Source organism: Pteropus medius, unplaced genomic scaffold (genome assembly GCF_902729225.1).
Source record: "Pteropus medius unplaced genomic scaffold, Ma_sr-lr_union100, whole genome shotgun sequence".
In the NCBI taxonomy this organism is placed as follows: Eukaryota; Metazoa; Chordata; class Mammalia; order Chiroptera; family Pteropodidae; genus Pteropus; species Pteropus medius.
The window spans coordinates 11,600,558-11,624,416 of NW_024350325.1; the positions used below are offsets into that span (position 1 = coordinate 11,600,558).

Genomic DNA, 23,859 nt, shown 5'->3' on the forward strand with positions numbered 1-23,859 from the left:
GAAATATAGTCTGTAATAGACCTTCACTGCCTGGTGACAACCCTACACTGTGGAAGTGGGAACATTAATTTTTTAAAAACATCTAGCTATCTCTGTCACAACCCCTTCACCTCTCCCCTCTCTATTACATCACCCAGATACCTTCATAGATTGTATCATAATCTAAAGAAAGAAGTAGTTCAAGAATAGACTGAGCCACAGGCACTCACAAATCTAGGGTCTTAAACAACTTCAGCAAAACTCTGTCTCTCTCTTCCCATTTCTTGACTTAATTTTCCTTTTTGTTGGCTTCTTTCTCAGACAGGCTTAGATTGCATCATTTTTAGAACTTTCAATTGCAGAAAAAAATGGAAATAATAAAACCACCTCTCTGTCATGAAATCCATAGCAGTCTATAAAAAATATGTTTAATTGATCTTACTAGAGATGTAGGTTCACCGTTAAACAAATCACTATATCCAAGAGTAGGGGATATTCTGGTTAGCCCCATCACATGGCAGAAGAGATGGGATCATAGGATTTATTGCTAAACAGAACTTTGGGAAGAAACAGTTTCTAAAAAAAAGTTGCTCAACATACAAAGAAGTACCAAAGATGGTTAGCTCTCAGCATTGGCTACAAATGTGGAATTTGTGAATTCACTTATTATTAGTCCTTCCTGTTATTGTTAGTTTTTAGTCTTTAATAACATATATCTTCTCATATATTCCTGGGTCTTTTGCTTATAAGAAAAAAATCTATAGTTCTCTTCTTCTCTCATTCTACTACAGAATGGTCTAGGTTAAAAACTATGCCACTCCTTTAAAGACAACATTAAATAACTAATGTGGAATTCCCTAAAAACCAGATTTCAACAATTGTCTTGATAAAAAATTCCTTAAAATACTTGTAAAATCAGGTTAGATTGTATCTGTTTTCATTTTGTGAGAGTGGTGTTGTTTTGAGGAATTTAAAGTGTCTTGCCAGATGTGAGGATTTTGTCTATTAGGGTATCTGCAAATTTCTTAAGATACTAGGAAGGTCAGAACTATAGAATATTGATAGATGCCAGACCTCTGATTTTGTTTTCAAATCTTTACCATTTGGATAATGCCTAAAATGAAGTATCATTTGACTTATTTATTTAAGAAAAATTATTATTATTAATACTGTTGATATTACATATTAACACCTGTGATATGCCACAGCCACTGGGCTGGGCATTCGGGATATAACTTAATGACATCTACAAAGACCTTTCTTCCAGACGAGGTAATAGTCACAGGTTCCAGGAATTAAGAAGTGGACATGTCTTTTGAGGTCCACCAGTCAGCCTATTATGTAAGATTAGCCTTCGTGAAGCTAGTCAAAATTAAAGTTGAGGCCTAAAGAATAAGTCAGTATCTGAGGAGTTGAGGTTGGGAGTGTTTCAGACTGGGGATAGCATGTTCAAAGCCTAGAGGCAACAGCATGGTATAATCAGAGAACTGAAAGAAGTTCCTGTTTGGCCTCAGCTAAGAGCACTGAAAAAATAAAATAGGAGAGAAAAGGCTGGAGACGAACCATGTGTAAGCCACAGGAAGGAGTTTTAAGTTTATCTTTGGGCAATGGGAAGTCACCGAATGTTGTAAGAGAGATATAACCAAATATACGTTTTTGAAAGAATTATGGCTGACTTATGGAAGATTGATTAGGAGAAACTAGAGTGGAAGCAGAGGACCAGTAAGGAAGTTATTACCATAGTCCAGGGGAAAGAATATTCAGGTAATGATAGAAAGAAATAGCCAGACCAAAGAGTATTTAAGATAGAACTGGCAGAACATTCTGATGGATTGGATGTGGAAAGGGAAGGGAGATTGAGGTTTCAGGAATGACATCTAGGTTCCTCAGTGTCATGGGTTGAATTGTCCACCCCTAAATTCATATATTGAAGTCCTAACCTCTGGAACCCCAGAATGTAAACTTATTTGGAAATAGGGTCTTTACAGAAGTTAGTAAGTTAAAATGAGTTTATAAGAATGAGCTCTGATCCAATGTGACTGGCATCCTTATGAAAAGGGGAAACTTAGAGACAGATGTGCACACTAGGAGAACATCATGAGGAAATGAAGGCAGATATCAATGTGATGCTCTACACTCCAAAGGACACCAAAGGCTGCCAGAAAAGAACCAGAAGCCAGGGGAGAGGCATAGAATGGATTCTTCCTCAGAGCCTTCAGAAGGAACCAACCCTACTGGCACCTTGATCTTGGACTTCTAGTTTCCAGGACAGTGAGACAACACATATCTATTGTTTAAGCCACTCAGTTTGTAGAACTTTGTTGAGGCAGCCTAGGAAACTAATATCCTGAAAGACTGGGTGATGTCAACTATTGAGCTATAGAGCAATGGAGAAAGAGCTAGTTAGTGAGGAGTGATGCTCTTAACTTACCGACTGAAGGAATTTTCAGCCACATATCAAAAAAAATTGTCTTTTTTCACCTGAAATTGAGATAATTTATAACTTAAAGAAGAATCAGCTTCTTTAAGCTGATTCAAGGCGCTGATCATTTGAACTAAATAAAAGTTGTGTTGTCACTTCAGTGTAAATTAGGGGCAAAATTTTAATGAGAAAAACTACAATCTTCTCATGACCTTCAACCCTTAAGCAACGACATAGTTCTGATTCCCAGTTTCTTATATGAAGAAACAGTCTTATTAAATACTCTGATCTTCTGCTCTTCAAATAGGATACTGATCATCCTCAATCACTTGAATTTGTTTTAATCCATGTAGTGTTTCAAATAAGTGACATGTGTAGTTACTACAAAATATTTATTAATACAAAGCAGCATTATTAAGTCTGCTTATATTAAGTAGGGGTTCATCAGTGCCTATTTTAGCTCCTGGCATAGAGTAGAAACTCAATAACTATTTATTGAATAAATAGCAAATTATATAGTCATCAAATACTAACATTGTATATTTATGTTAAAAAAAACATCTAAAATAGTAGTTTCCAAAAAATTTTTAGCTGCTGAAATTCTTATTCAAAGACATCTTACATGAAACTCAATATGTAAAACTGATGAAACAGTACTATGCTGGTTGAAGCATTGTTAGAGACTCGCCTATCCCAGCTCACCCCCATCAGCTAGCAGGACTGAGGTAGAGTCATAGGACTCAAAGAGAGAGCATTTTGAGAAGTACTGACTGGAGTTTCAGTTAAGCATGGCAGGTTGTCTTATAATTTGAATTCCCTCCTGAAATAACAAGATAGCAAAAAACTTTTTAAAGTTATAGTTCACAAAAACAAAGAGAAAGGTAGAGTCCACAAAAGATTTCTGCAAATTTTTGGCGTGCAGAAAACCAGTGAAGGAGTGGTACCCATCCTAGCTAAGTACTGGTAAAAGATGTGCCAGTTTGCACACAGAGTCATCAAAGGCTCAAGACTGGAGGTCCTGTTGCCACAGAAGGCGGGGGTGAAGTACAGAATGGAAAAGAGGGTTTGTTGAAATCGGTGGACAGAACTGTAGAATCTCCAGGTGTGCTGTCCCATTCACAGCCAGTTGATTGTACCTCTATGAAACCAGAGGGTTTTCCCCAGAAAACATTAATAAGACAAGATCGAGCCTCCAGGACAACAGATATGGTTTGAAAAGCAGAAAAAAAAAGGAGAGGATTAGATGAATGTTTGCAATCTGAATGCTAATACCCCTAAATTCTGTCCTTCCCTGGACTCTGAATGTCAGCAGTCAAACTGAATAGCTCAGCCTACCAGGCAAGAGATTAAAAAATTCATCTCTTGAGAAACTAACCTACTGCATGTTGACATTTGGGGGTTGCCCAGCTAAACGACTTTATTCCTACCCAGTCACTTTGGGTAACTTTTATTAAAAATTATGCAAGAAAAATTGTATAAGAAAATTTCTCAAAATGAAGGATTTAGGTTTCCAGTTTGAAAGAATTCTTCAAATGCTTAGCCAAAAACCTTTGTTTTAAAAAAGGCTTACATAAAGACTCATCAATTAGAAATTTTAGGACACTAAAGATACAGGAAAAAAAAATTAGTTTAAATTCCAATACTTCGCCAAAAAATAAATCAAATATAAAGGTAGAATAAAGACATTTCAAATGACTAAAGTTGTTTTTTAAATTTATTAATGGGTTAGCCTAGAAAACAATAGTTTAGCCATATTGTGTTGCCCTCAGACCCTGCTTTTGTACCCCGCTCCAGGCCCAGCCACATCCTTCCTAACTCCTGTACTATGATGTTCTTCTCTTCCACATCCAAGGCCAAATGGCTGCAAGAAACCAGATTGCTTCAGAGGACTTACATGCACTAGAAGCTAAATAAGAGCCAGCAAAATAGTAAAAGTTGGCAAAAAGAAAAGAAGGGGGATCTTGAAAAGATACTTTTAATTGGGTGATTCAAAACAGCCTGAGACCATTTATTGACTCAGCTCCAGAGTGTTGTGTTTTCCAGTTATGAACTTCAAATAAGTACGGTTTTACTGTATTTGGTTAGGAAATTTAAAATAATATAATATCAAAGCTCATGGGATAACAATGATGATGATGATAGATTTTAAAAAGAAAGAAAGTAAAAGAAAATTAACACATATAAGATGGTGAGTCAAAGCCTTCTAGAGCAGCTGATAAAAATACCAATCAACTTGTGATTAGATTATGATTTATGCTTATTTTGTTTTCTACAAAACACGTAACTTTCAGCAAAATCTTGAAAAAGAGGATGCATCTCCCTTGGAACAATTATCTATTCACACCAAAAGCATAAATTAGGAATCCTATGTAATAATCAGAGAGATTGAATCTATTTTTCTTCAAACTGAAGTTACCTCTTGCTAGAATATATAAGCAGCATGCAAAGACAAAACCATGGTGGAAATTTTGCATTTGAAATTGTAGTCCTACAACAACAAATGATGACAAAGATGTGCAACAACAGGATCTCTTATTCATTGATGGTGGTAATGCAAAATGGCACAACCACTTTGGAAAATAGTTTGGTTGTTTCCTATGAAACTAAAAATACCCTTACCATATGATCCAAAAGTTGTGCTCCAAAGAAGTTGAAAACTTGTATCTATACAAAAACCTGCAAAAGATGTTTATATCAGCTTTGTTCATAATTTCCCTAAACTTGGAAACAATCAAGATGTCCTTCAGTAGAAGAATGGAAAAACTGTGGTACACCTAGACAATGGAATATTATTCAGCACTAACAAGCCACAAAAAAATAAAAAGACATGGAAGAACCTTACGTGTATATTGCTAAATAAAAGAAGCCAATTTGAAAAGGCTACATACTATTTGATTTCAACTATATGACACTCTGGAAAAGGTGAAACTATGAAGATGGTAAAAAGATCAGTTATTGCTAGGGGTTGTGGAAGTAGGGAGTGAATGGGTGGAGCACAGAAGATTTTTAGGGCAGTGAAATTGCTTTGTATGATACTATAATGATGGATGCATGTCATTATACATTCGTCAAAGCCCACAGAATGTACAAAACCACGAGTGAATCCTAAGATAAACAATAGATTTTTGGAGATTATAATATGTCGATGTAGGCTCACCTAGTGTAATAAATGTACCCTCCGATGAGGGATGTTGATAGTGGAGGAAACTCTGCATGTATGGGGTTATGGCTATATGAGAAATTTTTGTACCTTACTCTCAATTTTTCTGTGCTCAAAAACAAAAAAAAAAAGTAAAAGTCTAAAAAAATTCCTTTAGCTTGATACTGTGATCCTTATTAAAATGCAACTATTCCAGGAAATAGGAGTGCATTTAAATGTGAGGCTCGATGTGATTGAGTTTTAGATCCTTTGGGAAAGCAGGACTTTATGTGGAGAGGGATCACAAATCAGGAATTGAGCACAATGTGGAGACACATCAGAGGCAAACTGCTCAGGTGTTACAGCTGACCTCAAAGCCTTCTGGATGTTGATTGTTCATTTATTCAATAGATATTAAGTACATGCCTAAAATGTGCCAGGTACTGTTTGAGACTATGAGGACATACATAAATCAAACAAAGTCCCCTAACTTCACAAAGCATAGTCTTCACTGGGAAGAGAGAGAAAATAGTAATAATAAACACGTAAAAAATTAAGTCATATAGTATTCCAGAAGGTGATAAGTTGCTATAGAAAAAAAAAATCAGAGCTGGGTCAGGGAATTAGGAATGCCAAGGAGGTAGGGGCAGGTGCTAATTTTCAATGTATAGGGTGGTTTGCTTTTTCAAATAGGTAATTCAGTTAAGAGTCCACTAAGTATGTATTCAGATCCCAAGTTTAAAAACCATGAAGTGTATATGTGACAACTGCTAGACAATGAAAATTCACATAATACATGGGCTTAGAGGTGGCAAAGGCGTTTATTATCCTCTAAGGATATTCGTAGATGTTCAAATAACATCACATTATCTCTTTCATTGTTTCATAAAAGCAAGGTACATGCTGAGTTTCACAATCAAACCCAAAGGAAAATATGTGTATTTAAGAGATGGCACACCTTTACCTTCTCTTTATCTGTAGACTTCCCTAGGCACAAGTCACACTTAATTTACTGGATGTTTCTTTCATCGACATATGAAATGTTTAAATATTTGAACCATATTTTCAAAGATGACAATTATTATAAATGTTGAGAGTGTTGTGATCTGCTTTACAGTAAAAGAATAAAAGACCAGACAAAATGTTGCCTCAACATGTTTTCCCTTTCTCATAGAAGATAGGCCCTAAATTACCAAGTTCTGCTCTCTGTCATTAGCATTCAGAGCTAATAGAAAAAGCATTACTTGGTAATTGAAACTTTTTGAAACTGCAAGGGAGAAATAGTCATGAAAATCACACATAAGAGCAAGAATTTCAATCAAAGTTATTTTGTCCTGGATTGATAAAACTATACATTGAGTTTGTTTTGTGTTGCTTTGAGTCCCCAGATCACTCCTTCATTAATCATTCCGTAACAAATCTTATGTGCTAGGACTGGAAAAGAAAAGAAAGAAGTGATCAAAAAGTTAATCTGATCAGTGCAATTACTGAATAAACCAATAACTACTAAAATAAAGCCTTGTGAAGCAAGATTCTTATTCTGAGTTCATGTGGCAGATGTTTAGGTACAAGTTATTTGGGCAACAGATGGTGTTCTGCTTTAAATGTCTTGAGTTTGAGGTGGCTTTGAGAAATCTACAGTAAATATTTCTTATTAGGAGAGGGATTTGTTGTCCCAAATCTAGTCACCATTCCTGTTGTGTGGAATTTCTCTTTGTGTGTTCAGTCAACCACATCTTTCCTCTGCCTGCTCCTATGGTGCAGGTGAAATAATTCAGGATCAGCCAATAGGATGTTCCAACTGGAGATTTTGGTTCCTACATGTGATGCTAGTATGGCAACCAGGAAGAGTCAGTTCATTACACACAGGACATAGTCACGTTAGTGGTGGCAGTATTTTCCATGGTCATGGCTGCTGGAGATGTCCTCTTTTGGTCCTTATGTTTATTTCCCCAGACTTACTAGCAATTCTAAAGCTCACAAATAGCCTATAATAAAGTCACTTTCTAATCAAGTTTCCTTCTTCAGCCAAGGCCTTAACTGATAATTTCCATGTGAAACCTGGAAGATTAACCCTTTTGTTTCCCAAAATAGGAGAAATTGTCTCAGAGAGGTTGTGACATTTCCTGGGTTACTCAGCAACATGGTGTTCTTAACACCATGACTCAAATATCAAAAAGATTATTGAAAATAATGCACAAAACTAAGGAATTAATTTAGAGGTATATTTGGAATTTAATTTGGGGGAATGAATAAAGTAACTGAGAACACACGGTAGGAGCAAAGAAGAGAGTTGAAAACTAAACCTCAGGAACATTTACTTTAAGAAGTGATTGAAAACTGAGTCCACACTAAGGCAGACTAAGATGAGGTTAATAAAATAGTAAGAGAAGGAACAGAAGTTCGGATCATTGAAACCAAAACATGAAAAAGTAATTAGAAAGAAAATAATTGATCAGCAGTAGACTACTAATGATTCTGGCCACCAGTTACAATGTATGGAGGGTTTTACCCATACCAGGCAAGTCTCTGACACCAGCTGGGTGTCCTACAACTCAACTCAATTCCAATACTATTTAACTTGGAGGTAGTGTCAGATCCTACAATTAACAGCTCAATTATAAAAGTCTGGCTCCCTCCTTATTTCAGAATCCAATGGCAAGTTCAGATTGTCGCTTGTGCTTATGAACGACTGACTATAGATCAGAGGTTACAACAACCCCCTCTTTGAGTTTGATTGATTTGCTAGAGAGGCTCATAGAATTCCGAGAAATATTTTACCTACTAGATTATCAGCTGATTATAAAAGAATACAACTCAGGAACAGTCACATGGATGAGATGCATAGGGCAAGGTATGGGAGAAGGGGCGCAGAGATTCCATGCTTTCTGAGCATGCTGCTCTCCCAGCACCACCAACCCCGGAGCTCTCTGAACCCGCTCTTTTGGGATTTTATGGAGGCTTCATTACATAGGCATGATTGATAAAATCGTTAGCCATTGGTGATTGAACTTAATCTTCAGTCCCTCTCTCCACCCCAGAGGCAAGCGGATGGGACTAAAAGTTCCAACCTTCTCTTCACAAAGTTGGCTCCACTGGTAACCAGCCTCCAGCTTTATGTGCTGTCCTTAACACAGCAAGTCATGTCCTTAACATAGCAAAAGACACCTTTAGTATCACTTAGGAAACTGCAAGGGTTTAAGAGCCTGTGCCAGAAACAGGGATGAAGATCAGATGTGTATTTCTTAATATAAAGTTCGATATCCCAAATACAAATTGAGAAGAGAAAACTAATTTTGTAATTATGAGTTCATTTGTAAATTGAGGTAACTTTAAGATAGAGATCTTTGAAGAGACGCTAAAGCCAAAGCCAGCTTGCAAAGGATAAATGAGGATAGTGGGTGTTAATGCTACTTTTAGAAAGTTTTGTGTGAAGAAAAAGGCACAAATGAGATTATACATTGAGCATCAGAGGAGTAAAGGAGATAGTTTTGGATAGGACAGGTGATTTAAACACCAAAAATAAAGAACGAATTTAAATGAGGTAAGACATAAAGATAAGGATTGAGATATTTTATTTGCTGACTCTCCCTCAGCAACTTGTATGGGGCCAGAAGAATTATTTAATAAATTTATCTCATGAACTCTTAAATTTTCAAATATTTGAGTATTTGAGTTTATATCTGCTTTCTCTTTAGACCATCAATGGCTGGCTGCAGATTCTTCCTGTTTGGCCCCATGTAGTCATGGCTATAGTCTATTTTGAGGCTAATTATATTTTGTATATTTGGCTCAATTGTTATTTGTTTTTATTTTGTACTACTACACAATAAGAACTATAGTAGATGTTATTTGTTTAACAAGCACAGATATATTCATCACCAGCAGGCCTGCACTACCCTATGAGGCAACAACCTTGGTAAGTCAAGTCAGAGAAGGATATCTGTCTGGGACATCTGGCTTCTTCATGCCCATATGTGGAGTTTGGATGCATTTTGAGTGAAAGACACTATTGCATATTTCATGTTGCATATTTCACACTCGACTCATGCAAAGTAAAAACTTAACAGCCTCACTGTCATCCCCAGGTAACCTCTCAGGTGAAACTTTGATGATGTTGAGTATCTGGACAGAAAGATCTTTTTGAAAATTTTACAGTCTTCAGAAAATGTGTTCCTCCAGCTGATGTGTGCTTTGAAGAACACGTAGCATCCAATTCTGAGACACTCTGGCATAAGTAGGTACAGGTATTGATAAAACTCCCTTCCCACCTGCCTTCTGTCTGTAACTTGTATATAATAGGCTTTGAAGATTAATGAGGTTGAGTTCTCAAACAGTTTGCAAATTATTAGCTCAAATTATTAGTCTAAAAAATATTCTCCACTTATTAGTTTTGTGATCTTGGACAAATTGCTTTATTTCTCAGAGACACAGTTTGATTTACATCCCTTAGCATTTTCATATTAAATACTACGTGACCTTGTTAATATTAAATATGAAAGTTTTTATTAAATACTTAGATATTAGCTCTAATATATTTGCTCAAAAATAAATGAACTTGTGTCAGATTCTTACATATTCAAATAATGTTAGTTTATGGTCACTTAGGCTTTGTTATATTCGCAGACAGCATTTATCTTTTGCTTCCTGTAAGGTCTTATAAATGACTCTACTACATCTCTGTATCTCTCTCTGTAGATGATAGATAGATAGATAGACGTAAATATGTCTTTGAAGAGCCACAACACTGCAGACTGCTTTTGATCCTCTATCTGAATCTTTCACACATAATGTAGTATGCCATTGAAATGTGCAGAAATGTCTATTTAGAAACTTTCATTTGTCATCCTTTTATTTAAAAATTGCATGTAAAGAACACTTTTAGTATTATAATGGAAAAAATCTTGGAATCATTCTTGATTCATCTTTTTCTCATTCTCAGTAGCCTATTTGCAAGAAAATCTTGTGGGCTCATCCCTCAAAAGATATTCAAGAGCCAATAATGAATATCTTCTAAACGGGTCATTATTTACCCTTGTCTCTTTATAGACTATTCTCTCACAGAAGCCAGAATAATATGGAAAAACATAAATCATTCCTCTGTTCAAAAATCTTGAGTAATTCCATTTCTGAGTATATACCCAAAATAATTAAAAGCAAGGACCTGAATAGATAACTTGTCCACCAGTGTTCAAGCAGCAGTATTCACAATAACCAAAAGGTAGAAGCAATCCAAATATCCATCTATGAATAAACAGATAAATAAAATGTAGTACTTATGTTCAATGGGATATTATTCAGCCACAGAAAGGAAGGAAATTCTGACACATGCTACAACATAGAGGAAGCTTGAATACTTGAAAAGGTGAAGACATCATGCTAAATGAAATAAGCCAGTCACAAAAATACAATATGGTATGATTCCACTTACATGAGGTACCTGAAATAGGCAAATTTAAAGAGACATAAAGTAGAATGGTGGTTGCTGGGTGCTGGAAGTAGAAGTTGTTTAATGGGTATAGAATTTCAGTTGGGGAATATGAAAAATTTCTGGAGATGAATGGTGGTAATGATTGCATAGCCATGTGAATTTATGTAATATCAAATATCACTGAACTATATACTTAGAAATGGATAAAATAATAAATTTTATGTTTTGTCCATTTACCACAATTAAAAAAATAAAACTCGGATGGTCATCCATCTCAGAATAAAAGCCTAAATTCTTATATTGACTGAATGGCTCTTAAGTGATCTGTTTCTATATCACTCCTCTGATCTAAATACCTTTACTACACTCCAACCATGATGATCTCCTTGTTACCCTCACACACCCAGAGCATGGTGCCTCCGCAGGTATTCTTGTTGATTCCACCGGGGGTGTGGACCCCCAGACTCTACAGGGATTACTACATCCTCCCCCGTCATATCTTTGCTCAAATGTGTCTTCCCAGTGAGGCTCTTCTAAATATTCTTTTTTAATGAAAACTTGTTCCTCCCAGTATCCTCTTACTCCCTTTTCTGTTTTGACTTTTTCTATATAATTTATTAACATTTAATACACTATATAATTCACATATTTATTTGCTCCCCTATTCTAATGCAAGTTGCATGAGGGTATGATTTTTCTCCTGTTTTGTCTACTTCAACTTCCTCGGGGCTTTGAATAGTACCTGACACCTAATAGTCACCCCATAAATATTTATTAATAAATAACTGAAATGTGAGAACTCAAAATAAGATAAAAAGGCCGAAAAAATTCATTCAAAGATCATTTAAAAATCCAGTCTTTATACTCATTAATTAAATATTTCACAGAAAATCTTTATGAGATAAATCATTGATTAAGAGTCAATTTAATTTTTAACTTTTTCTGAATACTTGGCTTTGATATTTTTGATAATTAATATTTTATGATACTTTTTAATTTCCCAAATATCTTGTCATCATTTACATTTATATTTAATTTAACAAACATTTACTGAGGGCCTTCTTGTACTGGGCAACATTTATCCAATTTGATTTGGCATTATTACTGTCACAACTCTGTAATCAGTCAGTAAATGTTTTTGGTTTTTAAAATATGTACTCTTTCAAATTTGAATAGAAGTAAATTTTTATCAGCTGGGAAGATATGTGAAGATTCAGATTTTTCCCCCCATAACCATGATTCCTTCTCTCTATGCACCCTCAACCTTAACTACTCAAATCTTGTGACATTACCCAACCATGAGCAATCAGAATCACAAAATCAGATATGTGTAAACCACAAGAATCCATCTCGCCTGTCTTCCTCCTCCTGGACAGAAACAGAAGTGACTTTATACTATTATGCTAAAAGCAATATACCTTATTTTGGGCTTATTCTTCTAGGAATGTATATTTCTGCCACAATTTTATAAAAATAAAACTTGTATTATATCATAATTCTTATTTTACAGATGAAGAAACTAAGGTATATGATTTAACTAAATTTTCTAAGCTATTAAATCAAGTTTATTATAGAGTCAGGATTAAAATTCACAGAAAGCTAAAATTATTCAACTTCTAAGAAGTTTTCTGAAACTTGCTAATTTTTATTGGTACCCAATTTCTTTTCTAAGATAAATAAGATTATTTTTCACAAACAAATATCTTTTGGCATAAAAGTATGTACCTTTTGACCATAAATGACTCCATCTTGAACCCCCTTTCAAAACTGATTTTTAATTTATAAATGTAATAATACAATTTTCAGAGATACAGTGAAAAACCATTATATTTAACTCTGGAATGTTTTTGTTAATAGCTTGAAGTATAATTTAGCTATCGTGAATATTAAAATCAGGTATCAAATTCTTAAGTAGCAAAAAGAAAAAAGAAAACAAGGTTGGTGTGTGATTGATTTGAAACAAATTAGCAAAAAGATGAATGGCAAAGTCAAAAATGTTGTGCTATTAAAAAATAGTTACCATTTACCAAGCACCTAAAATATATCAGACTGTACCAAGCTCTTTCCATTTATTGATTCTCACTCTCTTTCAAAGTCCTGCAACCGTAATTTATCGGAAATTCCTACTTTTGATTAGTTTGGGCAAATAATAAGGGGATTAAATTATTTTGGTCGATATGTTGCTCTTATTTAGTGATGAGAATAATAAAGTGGGAAGGAGTAAGAAAATATGTTTAGTTCCAGTTTCTATCTATTACTTGAAGATTAAGTAAAATGTCCTATTTTGTCATGTGTTTCCCAGTTATCTCTAAGCACATTTTTATCAGTTTTGGTAAGCTAAGATCCTATTCTCAGAGATCACTACTCACCATTTAATAACAAATAGTGTTGAAGCAGTCAAATATTGAAGGTGCAGTCAGCACTCTCCAGGGTGCTCTCTTCCTCAATTACATAGTTGATATGGAAAGGAATAATAAGAAGACAAATAACCTGCGCTGAGAACTATGGTGCCAAGCCTTACTCTATACAATAGAAATGCTCATTGTTTATATGTGAGGTTTTAAGAAGCAATGTAATTCGGTTTTGATACAGTGGTTTCCAATTGAATCTTAGAACCACTTATACCCATTCTATAATCAATAACCTATGGGTCTTGCAAGCAGAGCTTTCAAAACTCACTAGTCCACAGAGACACTCAGTCTTGTCCCATCAAAGGCAGTTTTGTTGGCTTTTTAACCTACAAGGCTGTATTGTCGATTTGAAGTCTTAATAGTCTAGCATCACGACCAGAAAGAATAATCACACCAGTTGTTAATTAAGTCTAAGACAGTAATAAGGAGAAAATGGTCACATTAATCATGTATAAAGAGATTAAAAATAGCTCCCCAAATTAGGCTGCTGAAATTCACATCACAGCACAGAATGTTGAGCATTTTAAAGCACTCACTATCCACTGCCCAGCAAACAAAGGCTGAAATCAGCTGAATGAGAGGAAAATTCTCTGATCTGGCACAGAATGGTAATGAGAAACATGAGCTATTATGCTTCCAGCCCCAAGGTCATTCTAAGTCAATTATTTCATGGGGTCTTGCCAATACTATGTGTTTATAGTTAAGTACAAATCCGGCTATGTCAAGGTTACGATATTTAGTTAAAGAGAATTTTTCAAACACCGAAGAACTAAATATTTTTAACCACAGGATAAAAAGGAGGTGCCTTTTCCTCCTTATTGTATACAAGTTGGGACCTGGAATGTTTGGGGCAGAAGAACCTGACAGAAGACAAAATTCCTTTTTAATGGACAACACTGTTTTCGAGGCCAAATGTAAAGCTATAGAATTTCAGAATAGAGATGGACTTTGGAAGTCATCTGATTCAACCCCTTCGTATTCCAAAAGAAGAAGCTGAAGTCTGGGGATGGTAAGTAACTTTCACAAGGTCATAGTCAGACTAGAATCTAGGCCTCCTGCATTCCCACTCCTTCTCTTTGCTGAGAACATGCCTTCCATTGTGGAGATTACAGGGTACCAGGGTACTAGTAGAAGGCTAGTCCAATGCCACTGCATGTAAAAATTATGTACAAATAATGTATACCACCTTTGTCAATATGGAGGGTCATCCTTCCTGGATACTACAAATTCTGGAGCCCACTTAAGAAATGATAAACTCAGAATGGTTGAATAAAGCCTATGACATTTATTAAGGGTTTGTTTCTACATTAATCCAGCAATTAACTCATTAATCCAGCAAATAACTCAAGTACTTCCTGTTTTCACATTAAATTGTTCATGTTCTTAGTGCATCTCTATTAAAAATTTGATCAAACAATAAATATTGAGTACTTCCTAAAAAGGACTAACCTTTTTTAAAGTATTATTTTCTTATCATTCTACTTAAGTTTTTAGAAGGATTGACAGGTGTCTTTCTTATGCCAATGTTTGCATGGTTGTACACTTGTATGAAAATCTTCCCTAAGGTTATGGCTACAGTTAGCTCAGTTTTCCAACAAAAGTCTCTCTCTCTCTTTTTCTCTCTCTCTCTCCTCTCTCTCTCTTTCACACACACACACACACACACACACACACACACACATTTACACACAATGGAGCTAGTTATTTAGAATTAAGATATTTTTATTCATTTCAAATTTAATTTGAAAATTTAATCATCAACTCTACTATTCTCTATCACAATTTCTCGTTACCCAGTCCTTGCATCTAATGTTTCTCTCCAACCTAGGTTTAGTAGTAAGCTTACTTGGTAGGTTATTACTAGAGGAAAAGTAAATACAACACTTTTTTATAAATGAATTTTAAAATTATGTAGCTACTGTCTGATGAAATCCACTCTAGCTCCCTAATTCACTAAGTTTCAAGAAAAATATGAAAAAGAAAAGCTTCTATTTCTACTTTCTTCATTCTTCCTTCTTTCTTTCCTTTCTTGGAAAATATGTCTCATCACCTACTATTCATTGGACTCTCAACTAGTTGTGGAGCAAAAGGATAATAATTCATGGTCTCTGCCCTCATTGAACCTTGGTCCAATGAGGGAGAAAAATTTCTTAATGGACAAACTTTTTTTAGAAGGATCCTTTTCACATTTTTGTTGCTTCTCTAAGATGGAGAAAAAATTATGTACCAAAAAAAACATTTGAGTCAAAGAATGTCTATATAGCTCCTTTAAGATTTACACTTTAGAGTTGGTATTTTAATCTTCGATGATCCTTAAGCCATGTGGCTAGTTTCTTTTTTTCTTGGATTTTGGATACCAGTCACCATGCCTTCTGGAGGGGGTCTATGAGCTTCAATAGACATGAATTTCAGGAACCCTACTCAGTGATGGGGCTCATGTAACAATCTAAATGGCTGATAATACCAAGGGTTCCAGGTTGAATTTAAAAGTCAAGCTTAGAGCTCCTAAAGTCACAAATACAATAGAAAAAATATACTGGAAAATGACATAGGAAGTATTCTAAAAGAAGAAGACCTTGCTTAGCTATGAACTGCCTGTCACTCTGAAAAAACTATGTACTAATCAAATGCCCTCATGAGAGACATCCTAATGAAAACCAGGTCTAATACATCTCACTCAATGTATTAGTTTTCTAATGTCGCTATAAAAATTACCACAAATTTACTGGCTTAAAATAAAACAAATCCACTTCCTTATGTTTAGGTGAATCAGAGTCCAAAATCTGCTTCACTGGACTAAAGTCCAGGTGTCCATAGGGCTGGTTCTCTCTGAAGGGTCTAAGGAAGAATTCTTTTATTGACTTTCTAGCTTTCTGGAGTCTGCTACATTTTCTAGTTTGTGACCCTTTCTTCACATTGCTCCAATTTCTTTCTTCCATTGTCATCATACCTCTTAATTCCTCCTTTGACCTTCTTGTTTCCTTCTTATAAAGACTATCATGATTACATTGGGCCCCTCATATCAAAAAGCTTATATTAATCACATCTGCAAAATCTTTTTTGCTACATAGAAAAACAGTTACCTTTTCTAAGGATTAAGATGTAGTTATTTTTGTGGTGCCCTTATTCAACTTACTGTGCTCAGCCAGATATCAACTGAGGGAAAAAAACCTGATTCATTCACAGATGTGTGTTGGCAACAGGCTGCAATGTGGACGTAAGATGAGCTATTGCTTACTCCAGTAGACTATTTTTTTTCGCTGCTCAGTTTGGAGCTGTTTGTTACTGGGTCAAGAGAGGCATAGACTCTGGTTATTCGTTGTCACTTTCTGCTAAGTCATGTTCCCAGCTCAAACGTCATTTGGTTTACACTCTAGCCCAACAGTGCTTTTGGAACTTGGTCCTGACCAATTCTCTCTCTCTGTCATGTTGGTAATTGATTCTCTGTTCAATTTGAGAGATTTCCTCCCCTTTTCTCTTTTTAAACATTTTAAGCTTTTCACAAAATATGTATTAGTGGCAACTGCAAATTTTATTGTTGTAAATAATTTATTTGAAAATTTAATGAACCTGTCTCATAAGATAATGTCTAATTTCGATCTTATCAGATAATTCCTGTGAAGTAAGAAGCCTTCAGTTTTTAACCTATACAAATTTCAGCCAATATAGTCATTCTTATTTCAACATTTTTATGGAAAGAGTCAAAAGTCATACTCTAGTTAGGATATTATGTGTTCATACTATTATATTCATATCATCACTTATATAGACACAGCATTGGATGATGTAGTATGTTGTTGCTATTCACATTTGTTAGTCTTTTCTCCCCAACCAGACTCTGTTTGTTAATAGAAGCAAAACTTTTTATTTCATTTGTATCCTCCATGATAACTAGTTTTGGATTAGCCACATAATGAGCAATCATATTACTTTTGGTTGACTAGTCTTTTCTCTAAAGTCACATATGGTTATTCAATTTGATTTCTCTCCACAAATTTGGATACATTTCAATTTAAACAAATTGCATATATGGAAACTTGAATTTGCTTTTACAAAAGAAAAAATAGAGCATGATAATTTTATTTGAAATAGGATATATGATTCCTATTAATGAGAACTATCCACCACGAAGTTTAAATGCATGGTAGTTGTACCCCGATTGATTGCTATTTCTTTCGTCTTCAGCTCTCTATAATTTTTTAAAAATTTCTATATAGTGCTTTATAATTGCATTACCTTACCACCCACCTTTGATTTACACATCTCTATAATTTTCATATTTACTTTTTTAAAACTCTCATTTTATTTCATTTTTATTTGCACTTTTGCTCCTGTGTAACACAAACGTAAAAATACATGGGTCACAGTGTGCAGCTCAACGAATTTTAATAGAGAACCAACCCCCCAATTCTACACAAATTTAGAAATAGAACATCACCAGCATCCCCAATGCACCTCTCTCCAATCCCTCTTCTCCGAGTTTATCCCTCTCTTTACTTCTCACACTGTAGATTATTTTTGCTTGCATTTGAAATCATTTTGTTTTAAAATTTACTTGTTTACTAGTGGCCAATTTTAAAAAGATTCTGATTTCTACTCACTCCCCCCAAAAGGATTCCTGGGGATATATTTTCTTTCTTCTTTCTAAAAGATAAATTTAATGATGCAGTTCATTATCTCAATAATGTCGTGCACATCATTAAATTCATCTTTCTCCTGACTTAGTAATGGACCTCCTATGTTTCTTTACTCTCTGGTCCTTTTATAGAAGCCTTGAAAGTTTCTATAATCCTTCCGCCTACATGTTCCTTCCAGGGACCACTGTCCTTTTCTGTTGCTAGCAGTTCTCAGGATTGCTTTAGTGTGAGTTTATCCTCTTTCATATTCTCGGAGAGATTATTTTTGTCTTTCAAGATGAAATTCTCTATCTTCCTTTGTGAATCCACAGTATAGTTGTACTTTTCCTTTCTTAAAAAAAAAAAGAAATAAAATCCCATGTGTATTAATTATAGAGTGTTGCTTAAATTTCTAAAGATTCCTGGGGCACTTACAAGCATTTAATAATTCTCATTTCACTTGGCTGATTAGTTTTATGCTTAAAAATGTAAAACTATGAATTAAGCCTTACAGTGCTTTGGGCTATGCATTCATTAATTGCCAAATTCAAATGGTCACTTGTACCTTCTTTTCTGTAATTATCATCCTTATTTACTTCTTCCCCCTTTGTTCAGAGGCAGATTGAAATGTTGGCTGGGACTCTAGTCTCTGCTTCTAACATCAGTGTTTCTAAAGAACTGTTTGGATGATGGATGTAACATGTGCTTGTTTCCGACAATGCCTAGAATAACTCTCTCCAATGAAATATTTTGAGCACTTTAAAGAATTTGAAGAATTGAAAACTCTAAGTACATCTCACATTCTTGATACCCTTGAACTCTAGGGATCAGAATAGTATAGAGGATAAAGCTCTTGACTACCAAACAGGAAACATGTGTTCTTATTTTGGGTGGGCAGCTAACCACTATAGGGTCTTAGGCAGGTCATTTCTTGGTGTTCTTCATCTTTGGAGTTGTGCCAGAGGGATTCTCAGCGAATGTTGGAAGAGGAAGTATCTAGTCCCCCCGGGGACACACAAGAATCTATAAGGGTGCATATTTTCATGATCCCAAATGTAAGAAGTAAAATTACTCAAAATCTTCTTGGGTTGTAGAAATGCTTAAAGGTTTATTTAAAAAGAATTGTGTGAGAAAATGGGTAGAAAAAAGTTGAAAACACTGAATAAGAGTATCTTTAGAATAGCTAAGAATCTAATATCTATGAAAAAGATCTTTAGGTTTCTTTCATTTCTTGAATTTTTGTCATATTAGTCATTCTCTTTTCCTGTGTCCTACCCTCCATGGAGTTCTCTGTAAATTATAAAATTCCCACCCAGGGTTTCTAGGTCTTCTACTCCTTCAGATTTCCTAATAAAAAATAAATAATCCCTTCTACCCAGTAAGAAATATAATCAAAACCCAAAGGACCAAGCCCTCTAAGCAGGAAGTTCTCCTGGCTGACCCCACACTCCCCACAGCTCAACTCTGCCAAAACTTGGAAACCAGAAAGAAAACTGAATTGAAACGCAAATCTGAGTCTTTCTGCATTTCCCACTAACTGTGTGGATAATAGGCATGTCATTTCATCTCACTGGCCTTAATCCCTGCATGAGAAGTTAGCATATTACTTCCTATGGTGGCAGTGCCAGCCTAGGATCAGCTCTGGGGTGAGCTCCCTTACTGCAGGGAGACCTTCCAACTGGAACAGTGTTTTTCATGTGAGTAGATTCGGGGTGGGGTGAGGGGTAGGAACCCACAGAGAAAACTCTCAAGGAAGAGCCAAACCAAAACAGAAGTGATCTAAAGACAGGGGGTGTGAACAAGGTGAGCCAGCTGCACCCTCTTCTCCAGTCCCATATCACATCTCCTAGGATACCAAGAGGGAGACTGGAATGACAGAATTTCTTAACTGTTGATTTGTGATGGTGGCATCTAAGAAACAAACTATGTGATCTTATTAACAGCATAGAGATAATCAGAGAGGAAAGGAAGAAGGAGAAGCAAACAGGTCAAAAGACTACTGGGAAGAAGTTGGAAAATGATCATGGGTGAATTTTTTTTAAAAAACTGTTTTAAAATAAATTAAATAAGAACATAGCATTTAACCATATTTGCCATTTGGCCTCAAGAGAAGTTGATCTAAGAATGAAAATCCATAGAGTGAATCTCAGCAGACAGCCTCCCAGTGAAGTTTTCCTCTTTTTGAACTCAAAAATGCAAGGAAGTTCTTGACCCCTGCTGAAAAGGGGCTGTGGTAATGGAAAGGTGGAATGGAGGTCAGCTCCAAGTGATCGGCAGGCCTTTTCCTGTACCTAAAATTGCTTGCATTGTCATGGATGAACGAAACTTATAACTTGTAAAGGATTAACTTGCATGAATAGTGAATAACTGGAGTGCAATGAGCCAAAGGAGGTTAAGCACATACACATACACACACACACACACACACACACACACACACACACACACACCACGGGAAAAATACACCTGAGAAATGGACAATATTTTCCTAATAGTTGTCAGGAGTTGACTGTGGACTCTGTTCACCAAACAGCAGAATGAGCAGTGAGGTTCTTCCTCAGGCTTGGAAGCATTTTGGTCAAAGAAATGAAGGGCTGAGCCTGTTTCTCTGGCTCCTACAGGAAGTGGTGGGCTGTGAGCACAGCTACAGGCTTTCCTGTGCAGTGAAAATTGGCCCAATGTGCGCAAAACATTCTTATCTGATGAAGAACTGGAAGTGTGACTGTGTGTTAAAATGTTGGAAATAATATTGGGTCTCTGCTTCACTGTTCCCTCATTTTTCTTTTTCTGCTGTCCCTTTATCTTTGGCAATCACACTGGGCTCTGGGTTCTTTTCTAGCTTCTCATGTGGTTTTCATTAGAAAGAACAAAGATGACTGAGAACAGAAATGCTTATAGTTTTTCTCCTCTTCTTTCAGATTAATATGCTTAATTGTTAATCTTCTTTTATGTTTGTGTCAGGAATATACATATATCTCAACCTAAAAGTATACCTTTTCATACTATTCCTATTCCTTTTTAAATCTGTCTTGGAAAAATAAGTATTAATATGAAACAATAAAACTACACTTGGCTGAAAACTATTCATCTTATAGGAGAAATAAACTGATCAGGCATTTTGATTACCAGTCCTGGCTCAACATCTAAGTAGATGTGTGGCCTTCGAAAATTTATTTAAAGCTCCTGGCATTAATTTTATCATCTCTAAAAATGACAAAGTTGGATTAGATACTCTTCCAGGTAACTTCCAGAAGACTTTATGATTATCTTTGCCAGGTACATTGGTACCACTTTCATGAGATAAGCCTAAATGGAGCTCCTTACCTGCACAGGAGAATGAAGACTCTTCCCCACGCACCCCCCCAAAAAAAAATCCTTATGCTTATTTCCCTAATTAAATTAAAAATGGCTGAAAATGAAATTAATTCCAATTTATTAGTGCCCTTTTATTAATGGCTTATATGCAGCAGGAACACAAATTACAGATTATGTACAATACCAGACACCTAGAAAGCAGACAATAAATGTTTACTGGATTACATACTGCTGTAGCTACAGACAGGGAGACATAACCTAGTGAAAAGAGCATTGAATTTATAAAATGGAGGCTCAAGTCTCAGCTTTACTACTTGTAGTTTTATGATTTAGAACTAGCTACTTAATCTTTCTGAGCCTCAGTTTCCTCAACTAAAAAATGAGACAAATATCTGCACTTCAAATTTTGGGGAGAAACCAACGACATAACATATATGAAAATGATTCACAACATGTAGAGTACTTGAAAATATTCTTGTCCATAACCAAAGTTAAGTTAGGTCTCAGATTATAAATTAAGGAAGCTGACCTCTGTGATCTGTAAAGTACCTTCTGGCATTGAGCATCATTTCTTCTGCGACATGGCTGAGCTTTCGCCTTCAGGCTGCAAATGTGCTGGCTCCAGACAACTTGAAGCAATACTTGCTGTGCATAGAAGTTTGAAAAGAGAGGCTAAGAGTTTCATACAACCTAATCCTTAGCCCTACATTGCATAATGTGGCCTTTCTTCAAAGACATGTCCACTCATCTTGTTAACCTCTGACAGCTACTAAGATATTCCAGTCCAGGGCTCTGCATGCTATTATCATCAAAAAACTCAAGTCCCAAAATACAAGACACTTGTCCTTATATCAGTGTTTATGGATGCTAGCTGAAGGAAAGGGGGAAAACATGTCAGTAGTAAGTAAGAGAATAAGTCAATTATATACTTTGTTTTTCATTCCAATTGAGTAGTTCTTACTTTTATTTTACTATTTATTAAAAATGACCAGATTGCTAGTAAGAGTATCCTAAACTTGCAATGAAGAAATGACTGCTTATAGAGGTACCTGAAAATATAAATTACATAATGCAAAAGTGGGTTTACTATTGTAAGTTATAAGGGAAGCGTCTTTATCAGAAGGACGTGGACTCACAATTCTTTCACCTTCAGAAGACCTGGATATACTGATGTTGGGAGCATCCTCCTCTACCAGCCTGGCAGTCAGACTCCTTAAAGAGAGCTCCATGGAGTATGAATGTTTCGATGTAGCAGCCTGTTAATGAAAGATATGAATGAGAGCAAACTCTCCAGATTAAAGAAAAAATAAAAGGGCAGAGGATCAAGGAATTGATCAAGGAATTAAAACCCCAGTTTACAATGAAGACCTCTTTTTAAGTTTACAATATTCATTTTTATATTTTGAAATCAGTTTTTACTCATTGTTCTCCAAAAATGAGTGTCAGTATGATTATTCATCCCCCATGAGTCTGTGTGTCACCAGTACAGTAAGGGGTGTCTCTGATATTTTTAGACATGATGATTATACAAGCAAAAGGGCACATTTCACTTCCATTCTGCTGAATGCAGGCTACACCATGGCACAGTGACCGTCAGAAGCAGCACTTACTCTAACTGTACAAAGGCTTTCTTTGACAGGGGAGTGTGCCATGTGTTGAGGAAGGGAAACAGAAAATAAAGAAAAGATATTTCTAGATTTGAACTTGAACAAAAGTTAATGTTGACAGTAGAGTTAACTAATAATGGTCAGAACACATAAGTACAGACAGGCATTGCATGACTGAGGCCCAATGGCCAGTGCTCTCTGCAGGTGAGGGCATCTGCCATGCCACAGGACCCACAGGGTGGGATTGACTTTGAAAAACTTGATCTTTGAGGATTTGCCATTCTTTTGTCTAAGGGTTTAGTAAATATTTGTGTAGGCAGGAGATAGCACCACAAGGGCTTTGATTAACATGTGTGGGCTTTCTCCTCCCGCTTCCTTGCTGGTGATCAGGGATACTGGCCTACAGGTATGCCATACCTGCTAATTTATATCCCCCTAAACCCTGTTACCTCCACCTCAGAGGTTTTCTTAAAAACATGAACTACTTCAACTTGGAAAGGCGAGACTAAAAGGAGGCCATCAATGCCTTTGCCTATGACCTACTTGTACCCTTTACCTTCAGAAACGAGAGCCGATAAGCCACCCACACCTATTGCATAGGATTCAACAGTCTGTCATTTTTGGCTAAGAGGCAGGACAGGTTCTGGCAAACTTAATAAGCAGATTTTCTCAGTGATATAATTTTCTTGCTTAATGCAGCTCTACTTCCCGTGGTTAAAACAGTCAACCTAAAGAAAACAGAAGTCGCCTGACCTGATGTGAAATATAAATGAAAGTTTTCTTTTTCATTTTTTCTTAGTTGTTTTTTCTCTTTTTTAAACTTCCATTTTCTTAAGGGCAATTGAGAGTGGACTTTATCTTTTATAGGCCACCTTTATACAAGACAACTTGGGTTAGAGTTATGAAAGTGATATAATATTAAATCTGCTTTTCAAAGCA

The 23,859-nt window shown here is 35.7% G+C and overlaps 1 long non-coding RNA gene across 1 annotated transcript in view; it reads right to left on the reverse strand.

Moving 5' to 3' along the window:
• The window catches only part of LOC120583891 (uncharacterized), a 40,862-nt gene extending 20,171 nt beyond the window's left edge, over positions 1-20,691 (reverse strand). Inside the window, exon 1 of the long non-coding RNA XR_005647891.1 lies at positions 20,465-20,691. This is a non-coding gene — a long non-coding RNA (uncharacterized LOC120583891). The remainder of the gene's footprint in view (positions 1-20,464) is intronic.
• Between the last annotated feature and the right edge of the window lie 3,168 nt (positions 20,692-23,859).